The 10,720-nt window shown below is 41.1% G+C and overlaps 1 pseudogene; it reads left to right on the top strand.

Moving 5' to 3' along the window:
* The first annotated feature begins 2,017 nt into the window (after positions 1-2,017).
* On the top strand, positions 2,018-2,586 carry LOC116637721 (annotated as a pseudogene).
* The last annotated feature ends 8,134 nt before the right edge of the window (positions 2,587-10,720 follow it).

Below are 10,720 nucleotides of genomic sequence, written 5' to 3'. Positions count from 1 at the left end.
GAATTCTAAAAAATCACATACAAATTGTCCTACTAATAGTTGAGTTGTCATTAATTTTCCATGTAAATGTTTTCTCTCTGTTTATACATAGGCTTTTTCATTACAAGATAAGACTCCTTCTTTTCCTTCCCGTGGTGCTTCTCTCTCAGTTCACTTAGATAATAAAGCATTTCATATTCTGACTACACTTTCTTCAATTGCGTTACCTCAGATGAAAGGTACGTGGCTTTAGAAACAAGCCATCATATAGGCTTCCTCCCAATGTGATGGGTCCTGAACATGATACCCCATTTATTTTCTTGGCTTTATTTTTTAGAGCAGTTTTAGGTTCCTGGAAAGATTGGGTGAAAGGTACAGAGATTTCTCACATGCCCCCTGCTCCCACACACGCATGCCCCCCATTATCAATATCCTCCTCCAGGGTGTACATTTGTTACGATTGAAGCTACATTGACACATCGCTATCATCCCAAGCCCACAGTTCACATTAGGGTACATTCAATGGGTTTGAACAAATGTATGATGATGTTTATCTCTCGTTATGACATCATACAGAGTACTTTCATCTCCGTAATAATCCTCTGTGTTCTGTACATTTATCCCTCCCTTCCCAACCCTTGCAACCATTGATCGTTTTACTGTCTACATAGTTTTGCCTTTTCCAGAATGTTATTTAGTTAGAATCATACAGTATCAACCCTTTTCAGATTTGTGTCTCTCACTTAGTAACATGTATTTAAGGTTCCTTCATGTCTTTTCATGGCTTGTAACTCATTTCCTTTTAGGGCTGAATAATATAACACTGTCTGGTTGTGCCACAGTTTACTCACTACTCACCTACTGAGGGACATCTTCACTGTTTCCATGTTTTAGCAATCATGAATAAAGCTGCTAACCATGTGCAGATTTTTGTGTGGACATACGTTTTCATTTACTTCGGGTAAATATCAAGGAGCATGATTGCTGGATCACATGGTAACAGTATGTTTAGTTTTGTAAGAAACTGCCCAACTGTCTTCTAAAACACTGATACCATTTGGCACTCCTACCAGCAATGAATGACAGTTCCTATTCCTCCACATCCTTGCCAGCATTTGGTGTTGTCAGGGTTTTAGATTTTGGCTTTTCTAGTAGGTGTGTACTGGTATCTCATTGTTGTCTTAGTTTACATTTCCATAATTTTTTTTTGTCTCTTGGGGTAGGTCATATAATGTTAGAGACAAAAGGGATCCTAGATATGATCTAATCCAGAGATTCTCTATCAGGAAGTGGTGGGGATGAAGACAGGGATGATTTCTATCAAAAGCATCTCCAGAACTTTTAAAAAATATCTACCCCTGGTTTCTTGGTTTCCTCCCTCCTAAACTCTAACATTCTTATAAGCTTGGTGTCAGGCATGAGTGTTAAGCACACACACCCACCCTTCCAAGTGGTCATAATATCTTCCATCCCTCTGAGGTGACTACGTTGATTGATGGATTGATTGATTTTAAGATTTTACTTTATTTATTTGACAGAAAGAAACACAGGGAGAGAGGGAACACAAGCAGGGGGAGTGGGAGGGGGGAAGCAGACTCCCCGCTGAGCAGGGAGCCTGATGCAGGGCCTGATCCCAGGACCCCAGGATCACGAACCAAGCCAAAGGCAGACGCTTAACGGACTGAGCCACCCAGGCGCCCCACTACTGTTGATTTAATGTAGCTTTTATTTTCCAGGAAACTGAAGCTCAGATGGTTCAAGTTTCAGTGTCTTTCCTGAGTCATGGAGCTAGTTGATGGCAAAAGCAACACTAGACCCTCTGTCTCCTGCTATTGGCAAAACACTTCTATTAAATGTGCTGGTTTCTTGATCTATTCTTAAAATGACCTCATCAAGAGGAAGCTGGTGTCCCAACTGTCATAGCCTCCTGCGCCCAGGAGGGCGGCCGGGCTCTTCCTGAGAGCTGTCACCTGGCCTGGGTGGGTGGCTGGGCAAGAGGCCAGGTGGGCCTGGACGGGCGGCCGGAGGGTGCAGCTCCATGAAGCTGTTAGGCCTCAGTGTCCTGTACAAAGGCGAGCCCAAGGCGGTGCTGCTCAAGGCCATGGACGACATGTCCTCCTTCAGCTTCTTCCAGAGGTCCAGTGCTCAGGAGTTCATGACCTTCACAAGTCAACTGAATGTGGAGCCCTCGGCAGAAGGCTGCAGAGCTTCTGTCAAAGAACTAGAATGTCTGTACCACATCTACATCCGAAACGACAGCCCTGCAGGAATGGTCCTAATGGACAGTGAATATCCATCCCTGGGGGCTTTTGCCCTGTCGGAGAAGGTACTAGATGAACTCTCTAAGCAGGTCGACAAGATAGAGTGGCCAGTCTGATCCCCTGCTACTGTCCTCAGGAGATACCAGAACCTCGGAGAAGCTGACCCCATGCCCAAGGTGTGGGCTGGGCTGGACACGACCAGAATCATTCTGCACAGCACCGTGGAGCCTCTGTGAGAGCGAGGGGAGAAGCTAGACGACCTGGTGTCCAAACCCGAAGTGCTGGGAACACAGTCTAACGCCTAGAAACAGCCCCGAAACAGGACTTGGGCTGTGCAATCACGTGAAGACAGCCGGGGAGGCCCCTATGCTGAAATGTCACGGTCACTCACATCGGAACCGTAGCCCCTGCGGAAGCGGAGCCGCCCTGGAGAGACCCGCGTGGGGTCACTCTCATCTTTCACTTTGGAGCTCCAGGGGGGAACTGAGCAGTTGTGGGAGGGACCTGGGGCCGGGGCACATGCAAATCTACATGTCTAGTAATTTTTGAAAAGATCATTTGAGGCCCCCAAAGTATTGGGCCCAATGAAACCTTCAATTCTGAGTGACTCGCATAAAATAAAACTACCTCTTCAGATCTGAAGAATCTAGAGGAACCCTTACTCCGACTCTTGGGACCAAGCAGGCTGAAGGGCAACCACCACATCCTTCTGCGGGGCGCACTGTCCTGCATCTCCTGCCCTGCGGTGGGCGTGGTGAGTGCCATTCAGGCTGGGATCCTAGGCTGTGCAGCCTTTCTTTCCCCGCCGGAAGCAAGGGGCGCCTAACTGCAGAGCCATGTGCTGGGGAGAGCGCACCCTGGTAAAGGCGGAAGACGGAAGGGATGTGGCCACGTGGAAGCTAAGTGGTCAGACTACATTCAGCCTGGGATAAAAGGCATTTAGGAATGGCTCAGTCAAGTGCTGCAAATAAAAGACCACTGTAGAGTCAATAGGGAGGGTGGCAGGAAGACAGCAGCCGCGCCTTATGCCAGGACTGGGGAAAGCAGAATCGAAACCTCACACTAGACGCTTCCTCCCCACCCCCCCAACCCAGATTCACTAATCCATATACACACACCATAGAAAATGTCTTTACTTTGGGCTAAAAATTAATAAAGCAAGAAGTGACTGCACTGAGGGGTAAGTTCTAGAGTTGGCTCTAGCAAGCTGGGAAAACAACAGATGGTTGAAAGTTTGCTTATCCTGCTTAGGAACGGCGTGAAGTAGGGCAGCGAAGCTGTCATTTGATTTTTAGGAGTTTGTTTTGAACAACTTGGATTCAATTCAAATGGAGTTTCAAGTTGTGTGGATTTGCAAGGATATTACTGGATTTTTTCCTGATGATTTGAGCATCAGGTTAGGCAGCTCTTGAATTCCTTGGAATGATCACGTCTGAAATTAGGTAGCAGGACAGACTCTGAGGCGACACAGGATGGCCTTTCCTGCTGTCTTCCTCCACCTCCCAGGTCCCATTGTTTTTTTTTTATCCCCTGGTGACCCTGTTGATTTTCTCCTTCCCCATCACTCTTCCAGAATACCATTTTCCAAACTTAATGCCTGAAAAGAAGAATGACCTGGGACCAGCTCTTTTCCCTCCAATTTAACCTTCCATTCAGATCATTCTGAGCTTTTCAGAGAGCAAATCTTTTCTGTAGTCAAAAGCCTTCAATGACTCCCCTTTATCTGTATAATAAAATCACCTCACACCTGTCAGAATGGCTAAAATCAACACTGCAAGAAACAAAAAGTATTGGCGAGGATGTGGAGGAAAGGAACACTCTTGCGCTATTGGTGGGAATGCAAACTGGTGCAGATACTGTAGAGAACAGTATGGAGCTTCCTTAATAAGTTAAAAATAGAACTACCCTATGATCTAGTAATCATACTACTGGGTATTTACCCAAAGAATACAAAAACACTAATTCAGAGGGATACATGCACCCTCATGTTTATAGCAGCATTATTTACAATAGCCAAATTATAGAAACAGCCCAAGTACCCATCAATTAATGAATGGATAAAGACGATGTGGTGTATACATACAATGGAATACCTTTCAGGCATAAAAAAAGAATGAAACCTTGCCATTTGCAACAACATAGATGGAGCTAGAGAGTATAATGTTAAGCAAAATAAGTCAGTCAGAAAAAGACAAATACCATATGATCTCATACATGGAATTTAAGAAACTAAAAAACAAGCAAAGGGAAAAAAACAGAGAGAGAGGCAAACCAAGAAGCGGACTCTGAACTATAGAGAACAAACATGGTTACCAGAGGGGAGGTGGGGGGGTGGGGCTTGGGGGGAAACAGGGGATAGGGATAAAGAATATATTTATCATTATGAAATAAAATAAAATTAAAAAAAAATCCAAATCTGACCCAGCCTCTACCTCTTCCTCTACATTGTGAGCTCCTTGAATAGGGCAGGGAGTGAAGGATATTATGAAAGGACAATGGAGAATAATAGGATTAAGACTAGGAGCAGACAAGATTACAATAAAGCCAAGAGATCTCCATATGTCACTGCTTTGGCATCTACTGGTGATTACAATTCACTTCATACACAAAATCCAATATTTATAAGGCTTATACATGTTTGCTAACACTAAGGTTATATCTGCAACCAAATGTTCCATAACACACGTAAATATGTAATGCTCAGCTGTAAGTAGGGTATGTCCATGAGAAATCATCAAATATTATCTGAAATAGGGATATAAAAAATTAAATCTGTTAAAAATACCCAGAAAACCATCCAAAGGGTTCTATGTAATCATTGACTTTTAGTATTTGGAGAAAGAGTGGTAGAATAAAATCAGGTCAATTTTAGTACAATGGACTTCTAACTTCCAGATATTCAGAATGTCTTGTCATCTGCCTAAATTCCTTATTTAAAAGGAAAGAGAAATGTTTACTTACCACTTCTCAATATTTATTTATGCAGATGAGACATGAGTCACAAGGATGTAGAGATGAACCCTGATTTATGACAACATCAGGAAAATGGCTAAAAATAAGTGTGTCTCAGGATGATTCAAAGTGCAATAAGGGAATTTCCAATGATTTGGTAACAAATGTAGCAGCCCAACTCCATTTATTTTTCCAGCAAATAGTCCCAAGGAGCATGAAAAATGACAGCTGCATAATCGGAACAGCTAATTTTTTCGTTAGTTGATTCAACCTTTTGTGTCAAGAAAAAAAAGAGAGAAAAGGAAAAGAAAGAGAGGGTGTATAGATCAAGTTCGTCTTTTTACAACTTGGGAAATAAAATCTCCAGTCATCTATCAGTAGCCAAATAGTAGTGTTCTAGCCATTAAGCCTAATGGCATAGAAACGATAGAGTAAGCAACAGGATGAGACTATGATTTTGGTGAACTAGCTCGGTGAAAGTGACAAGTTCAGAAGCCCAGAATTGAAAACAACGTGAGATATCACTGAATTCAGCCTCCTGCCCCAAGCAAGGATGGTCTCCAAAACATTGCTCTCAGAAGTAGAATCCAGCCTGTTAAATACTTCTGGCAATGGGAACCTCACCATCTGTATTTTAATTTCCTAGGACCGCTATAACAAATAGCCACACATTTAGTGACTTAAAAACCACTAATTTATTATCTCATAGCTCTGGAGGCCAGAAATTTGAAGGCGTTCAGCAGGACCATGCTCTCTACAGAGACTTTAGGGGAGACGCCATTCCTTTCCTCTGCTAGTTTCTGGTGGGTGGGCTTCCTTGGCTTGTGGCCACATCAGCCCAATCTCCGTCTCTGCTTTCACATCATCATTTCCTCTCTGTGTCTCTTAAAAGGACACTTGTAATTATATTCAGGAATCAACCAGATAATTCAGAATGAACTCCTTATCTCAAGATCTCTAACTTAATGACATCTTGAAAGAGCCTTTTTCCAAATACGGTGACAAATTCACAGGTTCTGGTGATTAGGACATGGCCCTATCTTTTGAGGGACCGTCATTCAGCCTACTATACAACCTCCAAAAGCAATCCTTTTATTTTTGGACTGATTTCATTAGAGTGGACTTCTGTTGTTTTGAATAGTATCTACACATTTTACTATTGGGAAGTACTTCCAAGTTAGATGAGAGGTAAGGCTCTGTCTCCTACCATCGAGCTGAAATGGGGAAATTCTTCTCTTCTTAGAACCTGGACTCTAGGGCAAGAAGGCATGTATAAGCAGAGCCGGTCAGATGCCCATGCTCTGTTCCTGCCAAGCTCCTCTTTCTGTCAGCAGTCATGACCCCCAACCTTCACTCACACCCTGGTTACTCCCACTTCCAGGTCTCTACTCTTTTGGGACACTTCCTCAAGAATACCCTTCTCTCTTCTTCTTCTCCTCCTCCTCCTCCTCTTCCTCCACCTTCTCCTTCTTCAAGTAGGCTCCATGCCCAGCGTGGAGCCCAACATGGGGCTTGAACTCATGACTCTGAGATCAAGACCTGAGCTGAGATCAAGAGTCGGACGCCTAACCAACTGAGCCACCCAGGCACCGCCCCCTTCTCTCTTCTTTAGACCTATAAATCATATATTATTACGTCACCCACTGCTTCCCACATATTGATCTTTCCTTTCAGACAACTGCATTGATCACTTTTTGCATTTGGGTCACATGCATTTGATTACAGTCAACCTGGAACTTTATAGTATGCTGTTTCAGCTTGTTTTTCCCTAAATTGATTTATTTACATGTCTTATCTCCCCAACAAAATTGTAGACTCCTAGAGGGTAAGCATAAGTTCTTATTTCTTTAGTAGAATGGCTCAGAGGTGGTTAATGGGCACAACAGACATTTAGTTATTCCTGCTTATGAGCATCCTAATATTACATGACTTAAAACTATTTGTAATTTTCTGAAGCAGGACTTTTATAATCATAAAAGTTATATAAGGTCTTGAAAAATTAAAGTTCCTTGAATTATTCTTTCAATCCTACTTGATTTTAATTTTACCAAAATTAAGGGTTTCATGTATAAGCCTTGAGAAAATTTCTTTCCAAACACAAGCATAGTGTCTCTTTAAATAAATACAAAAAATTATGAGCATTCGAAATATTTTTTGTAAGTATTGCCAAATTGTGTCATGAAAAGTTTGTAGGAACTAAGAATTTGAATTTTTTAAAAAGATTTTATTTGTTTGAGAGAGAGAGAGAGTATGAGGCAGGGACAGAGGGAGAGGGAGAAGCAGACTCCCCACTGAGCAGGGAACTTGACATGGGGCTTGATCCCAGGACCCAAGATCATGACCTGAGTGGAAGGCAGACACTTAACCGACTGAGTCACCCAGGTACCCCAAGAATTTGAATTTTTAAAGACTGTAGGGGTGCCTGGGTGGCTCAGTCGTTAAGCGTCTGCCTTCGGCTCAGGTCATGATCCCAGGGTCCTGGGATCGAGCCTCGCATCAGGCTCCCTGCTCGGCGGGAAGCCTGCTTTTCCCTCTCCCACTCCCCCTGCTTGTGTTCCCTCTCTCACTGTGTCTCTCTGTGTCAAATAAATAAATAAAATCTTAAAAAAAAAAAGACTGTAAATTTGGTGGGCAGGGATGAGTCACTTAACCAATGAGAAGAACCAGCTTCACTTTCACATTGCAGGGAGGCTCCGGACTCTCTGCACTTGTACAATTATACACCATGTAGTATGCATTTATTGAACTTTTTCAGGAGAGTTTCTTAGACAAGAAGACAATGCTGTTGCTGATGATAGCAATGGAGGAAAAAATAAAGAGGTCTTAAAAAAAAAAGATGCTGGTTTTGGTCAGAAAATAAAAGGTTTTTTTTTTTTTTCTTTTTGTTTGTGAGAAAGATAAATAGAATGTGATAATGTGTTTACAAATCTCAAAAGCCTCCTGATGGGGATGTTAAGGGTCTTCTGTCTTGAAGTGAATGGAATTTAATTTAGTGACGAGGGAGAAACATGAACATAGCATGTTGTACCATGGATCACTGATAAACTACTGACTATTAAGATTAAATGAATGTGTATGTACATATAAAGTGTATTCTTTCCTATAATTCAGCTGTGCCAGGAAGTATAGAAATTTATGACTAAATTGCACAGCTTCTAATATCCATCCTGAACCCATTTATCATTTTTAAATGTATCTATTATTTGCATGATATTTGTTGTTAAAAGTCAAATAAAACTGAAATATATAACAAATAAATGTAAGGTCCTCTGATATTTCACCCATCTGAGAAAATGAATACTAATATTTTGGTGTCTCTAGATTTTGTGACATGCTTTTAATGTCATAGAATACTTACCTAGTGTTTAAATCCATAACTTTTATGAATTACTTTTGTGGGTTTAAAATTCTGATGAATCAGGAAATCACTTGTTTATTTTAGAATGAGGAAAGAAATGGTTACTAAGTTAAATTTCTTTTCCAGTGGATAATCAAATATACAATTTGCTGAATAATCCTTTTATTATTCTTCCTATTATTTTGCAATGTCACCATTACCACACATTAAATTCCATATATGATCAGTATAACTTTGGACTTTATTTTTCTACTCCTGAGCTAAGATCAAGTTTTATAATAGTAACTTTTAACATCAAGAAATATTTGCCAATTTATGAAAAAATGATATTAAAGTGAATAAAACAGAAAGTGAAAGTCTTCCATATAATCCTACTTCCCAAAGATCAGTACTGCTCACAGCTGCATATTCTGAAATTTTTTTTCACACAATATGCATAATGTAAATGCAATCATATTATATCCTGATGTATAACTTTTTCCACTTAGCAATTTATTGTGGGTATTTTTTAAGTCAGTATAGACAGGTACATCATATACTTTTAACTAAATATGTTATTGTAGGGCTACGGCACCCAATTTCTTTTTTTTTTTTTTTTTTAAGATTTTATTTATTTATTTGCCAGAGTGAAAGAGTGACAGAGACAGTGAGAGAGCACGAGCAGGGAGGAGAGAGAGAAGCAGGCTCCCCGTTGAGCGGGGAGCCGATGTGGGGCTTGATCCCAGGACCCCAGGATCGTGACCTGAGCAGAAGGCAGACGCCCAACCGACTGAGCCACCCAGCATCCCTACTTACCCAATTTCTTTTTTTTTTTTTAAAGATTTTATTTATTTATTCATGACAGAGAGAGAGGCAGAGGGAGAAGCAGGCTCCCAAGGAGCAGGGAGCCCGATGCGGGACTCGATCCCAGGACTCCGGGATCATGACCTGAGCCGAAGGCAGACGCTTAACCATCTGAGCCACCCAGGTGCCCCCCTACTTACCCAATTTCTTATTGAAAGCATTTATGGGTTTTTTCCTAAGTTCTAATTGTTTTGACTATTACCAAGGATACTCAAAGTTTTTCTTTCATATATTGTTGTGTGCTATATTTCTATAGAATAAATTTCTAGAAGTAAGTTTGTGTGGTACAATTTTAAATTGTGGCAGTTATTTACATATTGTTTTCCCAAAAGTTTAGTTTGTGTTTGATAGAGCAGTGAGCAGGAGCTCACTTATCTCTCCAATGCCCTGGGCATTTTTAGGAGACAGAGGGATACAAAAGGGAGGTCAAGAAGATATAAAGACTGGGGCACCTGGGTGGCTCAGTTAGTTGATCATCTGCCTTTGGCTCAGGTCATGATCCTGGGGTCCAAGAATGGAGTCCAAGACTTGCTCAGTGGGGAGACTGCTTCTCCCTCTCCCTCTGCCTCTCCTTCTGCCTCTCCCTCTCCCTATGCCCTTCCCTCTGCCCCTCCCTCTCCCTCAGCCCCTCCCTCTCTCTCTGTCCCTCCTCCCTGCTCCTGCTGTCTCTCTCTCAAATAAATAAATAAAATCTTAAAAAAAAAAAAGAAGATACAGAGACTAAGAGCAGAGCTGAGAAGGTGGGTTGAAAGTTATAGCTTTCTCTCAGATTGTATGAAAAAGAAAGATGGCATTGGGAATAAAGGTATGTTAGGTAAGAAAAGTAACTAATTTAACTCTGTCTCTCCATAGAGCTCCTATTTTGGAGTCATTCAAGTGAGCAAAGCAGAATAGTTGCAATATTTATTGAGGGAGAACTTCTCTGAAAACATTCACATAATAATTGTCTGTTAAGAATCTTTTGATTTTTTTTCCCCATAATTGTGGAGGTTTTGGTATCTTTAAAAAAGGATTAATAGGAATTAAAATAATAATGATAAACACACCAAAGGAAAAAATGACCACTTCTCTCAATGCAGTGGTAAAATGTTTTTTCCAGTGTGTCTAAATGAAAGGAGTGTTAAGCATAAGGAAATGCTAGACTTCACAGGGTAAAAATCTTATCTTATTATATAAATAAGTACATAAGAATTATTATTTTATTTTTTGATGAGCCAATGACCATTCAACACTGTGAAATTATTTGGTAGAAATATTTGAATTAAGACCCAGTCATTCAAAGTTGTATTCAGCAATGACAGATTTTCATCTTCCTTCTTTTCTTTTT

The sequence above is a fragment of the Phoca vitulina genome, unplaced genomic scaffold, assembly GCF_004348235.1.
Source record: "Phoca vitulina isolate PV1807 unplaced genomic scaffold, GSC_HSeal_1.0 scaffold15, whole genome shotgun sequence".
In the NCBI taxonomy this organism is placed as follows: domain Eukaryota; kingdom Metazoa; phylum Chordata; class Mammalia; order Carnivora; family Phocidae; genus Phoca; species Phoca vitulina.
Note: the sequence above shows the minus strand (reverse complement) of the source record. Positions and strands in the feature narration are given on the sequence as shown.